Source organism: Vombatus ursinus, unplaced genomic scaffold (assembly GCF_900497805.2).
Source record: "Vombatus ursinus unplaced genomic scaffold, bare-nosed wombat genome assembly UNPS02014877.1, whole genome shotgun sequence".
Lineage (NCBI taxonomy): Eukaryota > Metazoa > Chordata > Mammalia > Diprotodontia > Vombatidae > Vombatus > Vombatus ursinus.
In genome coordinates, this window is record NW_020954655.1 from 899,472 (window position 1) to 904,989 (window position 5,518).

The following is a 5,518-nucleotide window of genomic DNA, read 5'->3' on the forward strand; positions in this document are numbered from 1 at the left end:
CACTCATGGCTACTATTAGACACAAATAGGTATGTGTGTGCGTGCGTGTGTGTGTGTGTGTGTGTGTGTGTGTGTGTATAAATACATACATACACACACATATATGTGTGTATATATATATATAATATATGTAAAATAATTCTATGTATACATCTATTCATCAGTTCTTTCTCTGGATGCAAAGAGTGTCTTTCTTCATATGTTCTTTATAGTTGACTCTCAGATCTAGTACCACACAGATGATCATCTAAGAGTAAGGCCAACAACCTGCAGGGATGTATTTGATGTCTCAATCTTTTCATTTTACTTTGGTGAAACAGAGTTGGGAGAGAGTCAGCCTTTCTTGGGGTCATGCTACTTTGACATACCATATACAAGTGAAATTAGTGAAAATAGTGAAATTAGTGAAATATAAAAATAAAATAAATATAGTGAAAATAAAATGAAATTAGTCAGCCATTAAGCATTTATTAAGTACTTACTGTGTACCAGACACTGTGATAAGAACTAGATATATAAAAAAAGGCAAAAACAGTCCCTGCCCTCAAGGATCTTATATTTCAATGGAGAAGAATGTGAATAACTCTGAACATACCAGAATATACAGAATAGACAGAAAGTAATCTTAGAAGGGGAAAGCTTTAGCAGCTGGAAGAGACTGTAGAGGTTGGGACTTGAGCCGTGTCTTGAAAAGTCAGATGAGAGCTGAGTCCTGAAAGATTATTAGTGTCTGGCACCGATTGTGAAAGAGTTAACCACCTCACTTACCAACAAGAAAAAACATCAATAGAAAAGGAGACATAGTTAAAAAAAACAAACAAACAAACCCAACAACAACATATCTGGCTCATAACTGGTTAGATGCTTCCAGAGATAGAAACTGAATTCTCACACCAGCTAGAACTTGTACAAGGACCTCAGTTATTTAGTGCCTCAGTATCACCCTCTATGAAATAGGATAACAATAAATGTTGCCCAACATTTTCTCCAAGCTTGGAAAGACTGGATGGACTTGTTTTTTTAAAAGTACTTTGAGTCAAAGGCAATATATTACACAAGCCCCAAGTGCTATTAATATCACTAATTACTCAAGTTCTAAATATACCTTTGGGTATTACCATCTTTCTTCTCTACCTAAATTTGCACCAGAGATGAAGTTATAAATTACAATTTCTTTTATGGTCCATTCTGTGATTAAAGATTAGTTCTGTGAAATAAGGATGGGCTGATTTGGAAATGGATGGGGATTAAGAGGAAGCTGCTACAGATGTCCATCATAATAATGTGGGAAAAATAGGAAATGTATTAATAATAAGTGGATAGCACTTATATAGAACTTTGAGGTTTGCAAAGCATTTCATGTATCTTATTTCATCCTCATAATAACCTTGTGAAATAGTTACTAGGATTATAACCATTTTACAGATTGAGAAAGTGAGGTTAAAGGATTTGCCCCAAATCACACATAGTAAGGCAAGATTTGAACTCAATTCTGCCTGACTCCTGGGGCAGTCAAATGGTGCAATGGATAGAACATCAAGTCTGAAGTCAAGAAGATCTGCATTCAAACCTGGTCTCAGACTGCTAAATTAGCCATGTGAGCCTGGGCAAGTCATTTAACTCTGTTTGCCTCAGTTTCTTGTCTGTAAAATGAGCTAGAGAAGGAAATGATAAACTATTCCAGTATCTTTGCCAAAAAAATCACAAATGGGGTCATGAAGAGTTAGACAGGACTGAAAGATGACTGATTAACAACTGTCTGACTCCAGAGTCTGTTACTGTATACACTGTGCCACATAGTTGGGAAATGAGCAAAGAAGTTGATCTGCATGAAAACAGGTTGCAGTAAGGTATTCAGTATAAGGGAAAAAACAACTGCAGCTAGATTTGGCTTTTAAAATATCAATAGCTCTCGTTCTCACGATCCTTTGCTGTTGAAGAACAAATTGCTTACATTATTCTTCACTTGGTGAAGAATACTTTAAATCCTCACAACAATCCAGTGAGTTAAGTAGAATAAGTACTGGTATCTCCATTACACAAATGAACACACTGGGGCTCCCTGAAGATAAGTGATCGCCCAAGGGTATGGACATTTTAATCAATTTCTTTGCATCAACCCAAATCACCTTCCAAAATCATTGCTCCCCCAGCAGACTATTAGCATGCAGCCTTCCTGCATCCCTTGTACACTGACTTTTTCCAAGTTCATTAACTTTTAAAGCATTATCCCATGAAGGGAAAGATAGAAAGTGCGTGCCTTCTGACAAGGACATTTATTTGTCTTTTCTGTGATCTGCCAGATTGCTTCATCCCTAATAAACTGGGGCACTTGGAGAAAACAACGACCTCACTGTGAGAACCAGTAATCATCAAAGTGAAGGTTTGGGGGTGGGTGAGGTGGGGAGGGAAGGGAGAAGATTGTGGAATCTCCTCTTTCCAAGGTTTTTAAATACAATACTGATTATCATCTCTCCCTGGGATGGTTTCCACAGACAGACCTGGAGGCAGAGGGAAGGACTAAGTTCTCCCAAGATGTCTTTTGGCTCCAGAAATCAAAAAAAAAAATCTGTGGTTTTTAATTAGTGTTTTGGGAGGGAGAGGTTTGGCTCTCACTTGAACTGTTCATATTGGAGTTAATTTCGCTGGAGGGGAGAAGGGGTCATTTAGGTGGGGGAGGGAACACAGAACGCTTAAGGAAGTGGCAGAGAGCCTAAATGTGAACAGATCCATGTGGTTCCTAATGCTGATCAGAGGTTGACAGCACTTTGCCTCTAGACAGTCCCAAGGAACAAATATAAAGTTTTGTCCATCAAATACACCATCTCTGTGAATTTCCATTCTTCTAGTCTCTCAGGCTGGAAACCTTGGCCTCATCTCTGACTCTTTTTCTCTCCTTCGTTCCTTCTATCTAACTTTTTTTTTCCTGCCTTCAAAGTATGTCTTGGATTTACCACTTTCTTCTTCAGGTCTTTTCATCACCTCTCCTGACCTTGTCATTACTCATCACCAGTCTTCTCACCCAAAGTCACTCCCTATTCCAATCCATCCTCCACTCAAATACTAAGATAAGTTTTCTAAAGTACAGGTCTAACCATGTCACACACCCCTGTGCAACAACCCCATTTCCTCCATGATCAATTACAAAATTCTCTTTTGTGATTTAAAGCCCTTTCATAATCTGGGCCCACCGAGCCTCTCTAAACTTCTCACATTTCATTTCTGTCTATGCATTCTACAGTCTAGTTATACTGGTTTATTTACTGTTCTTCAAACAGAAAGTTCCGTCTCTCATGTGAGTGCCTTTGCGCTATCTGGCCCTCAGGCTATGAATGATCTTCTTGACTCATCTCAAGGCTTTCTGCAGGAGGTTTTCCCTGGTCTCCTCAGTTGCTGATGCCTTACCTTTCAGATTACATTCCATCTACTCTGTATGTATCTGGCATGTACCCAGTTACTTGTGTGGACAATGATGCCAAATGTCCTAAATCTACAGCTAAAAGGGACCTCAGAAGCCATTGAATCCAATATCCTCATTTTTTCAGGTAAGGAAACTGAGGCCGGGGGAGGTGAAATGATTTGCCCAAGACCACACAGCTAAAAAGTGTCAGGGGTGAGATTTGAACCCAGGTCCTCTGATGTTAAAACTCATATTCTTTCCACTGTACCTTAAAAAGAGGGGCAATATCTTAAACCCCCTGTGCATCTTCCACAGTACATTGTATTCAATAAATACTTGTCACTCAATTGATTGATTGGCTGGCTAGGAAAACCAAGCATAACTTTACAGACCTGAATCAATTTGCTTGGTAACCTTTTTTTTTTATTTTTTGAAGCAGGACAGAAGTAAAACTTCAGTCTGGTCCAGGTCAAATTAATCACCAATTTTACTAATTGGTAAAATAACGAGGTTTTCCTAAGCAGAATCAATTATGTTTAATATCTGCAAAAAAAAAAATCTCCAAAGAGATTGTGAAGAAACCATTCAAAGAAAAAAGAAAAAAATGCTATTAAATTATGATCTTTATCTATTTTTTTTAGTTCTACTTGATTTCTGTTTCTCCTATCTTGGAACACTGTCAGAGTGCTCTCCTACGTGCAGAGGTATGATAACATTTCTGAAATGAAATCATTTGAAGAAGGAAATTGGGATGGATAGGTGAGGGAGGGAATGTTGTGTAATCAACATCACACTCCCTCCTCACTCCCACCCATCACTTCTGCCACCAAAAGCTGGCAAACTGAAATGGAATCCCTGCTTAGATTTTTCTGGACATTGGGTGCCAACTTATCTCTAGCCTCAGAAGCACTGATTTGTGCTTTTTTATCTACATTTCATCTCATGATGTTATGTTCCTTGGAATCAGATCTTAGCATTCTCTCTGAAATAAGATACATGGACCCCAAGTTGTTTACCTCTCTCACTCAGGGGTCAAGAATAAGAGAATGCCCAAGGAGAAAGTAATTCTTTGCCCAAAGCTGGAGACAAATATGAATGATCCTCCAGAAACAGGAGATGCGAGCAGTTCTATTTTCTACCCGTCTCAGGGAGGTGTCATCCGAGAAGGTTTCATGGCATGTGGCATCAGTCGTGTAGGACAGCAGGACTCAGAAATCAGAGAGAGAGAGAAAAAAAGCATACCAAACATTCCCCTCAACTAGTTCATGGGAGGACATTGTGTACCTTCTCCCTGAAACCCACAAAACATTTTCTCCTCTCTTGGATTAACCATCATGAATGAATCCATAATGAGCTCCCCATGTGATGACTGATCCATGGACTTTTCTACCCAAATGTTTTGAATTCTAACCCCAAATCTTCCTCTCCTCACTCACCAGAGCTATGTTATACAGGCAGAGTTACAGAGATTTCACTCAGAAGGGCTGAGCAAAGACATTAGTATTTCCCTATACAGGCACTCTGTGGACTTTTTATATTCTGACATGATTGCAGTCATGTATGATAATTCCTTTTTTTTTTAATACTTTCGTTGTAGGTCAAACTAGCACAATGTCATGAAGTAGATTAAATTAACAAAGAAGAAGCCAGGAAGTGTAGTCCAATATATTATTGGCCTCCATTAAGTATTTTTAGACCCTTCACCAAGTGAAGAAGTCTAGCTAGGCATTGGGGTGGAAAAACTAATTACCTGGGAGTTAAAAGACCTGAGTTTGACACTTGTTACCTGACTTCTTTGGGCCTCAGTTTCCTCATCTGTTAAATGGAGCACTTTGGAGTTTTCATTAAATTAGCTCCGCCCCCCAAACTTAACTAACACTGAATATAACAAAAATTTCCATATACAAAGTAGAACAGAAAAAGAGTCTCATAGATGAAATCACCATTGTCTATTATGTGCACTGTACTTTTCCTTTTAAGCATAAAATAATCCAATATGTAACTTTCAAGCTGAGTGTGTCTATGTTTCTTTCTGGCCTTAGTTCTGTTTTCTTCTGCACATTTAGAAAATACTTCAATGACTCTTTCTCTCCTTTCCATTCTTCCTTTCTTTCTTGA

The 5,518-nt window shown here is 38.5% G+C and overlaps 1 long non-coding RNA gene across 1 annotated transcript in view; it reads left to right on the plus strand.

Moving 5' to 3' along the window:
• The first annotated feature begins 3,427 nt into the window (after positions 1 to 3,427).
• The window catches only part of LOC114028318, a 21,684-nt gene continuing 19,593 nt past the window's right edge, over positions 3,428 to 5,518 (plus strand). The window contains exon 1 of the long non-coding RNA XR_003567353.1: positions 3,428 to 3,545. This is a non-coding gene — a long non-coding RNA (uncharacterized LOC114028318). The remainder of the gene's footprint in view (positions 3,546 to 5,518) is intronic.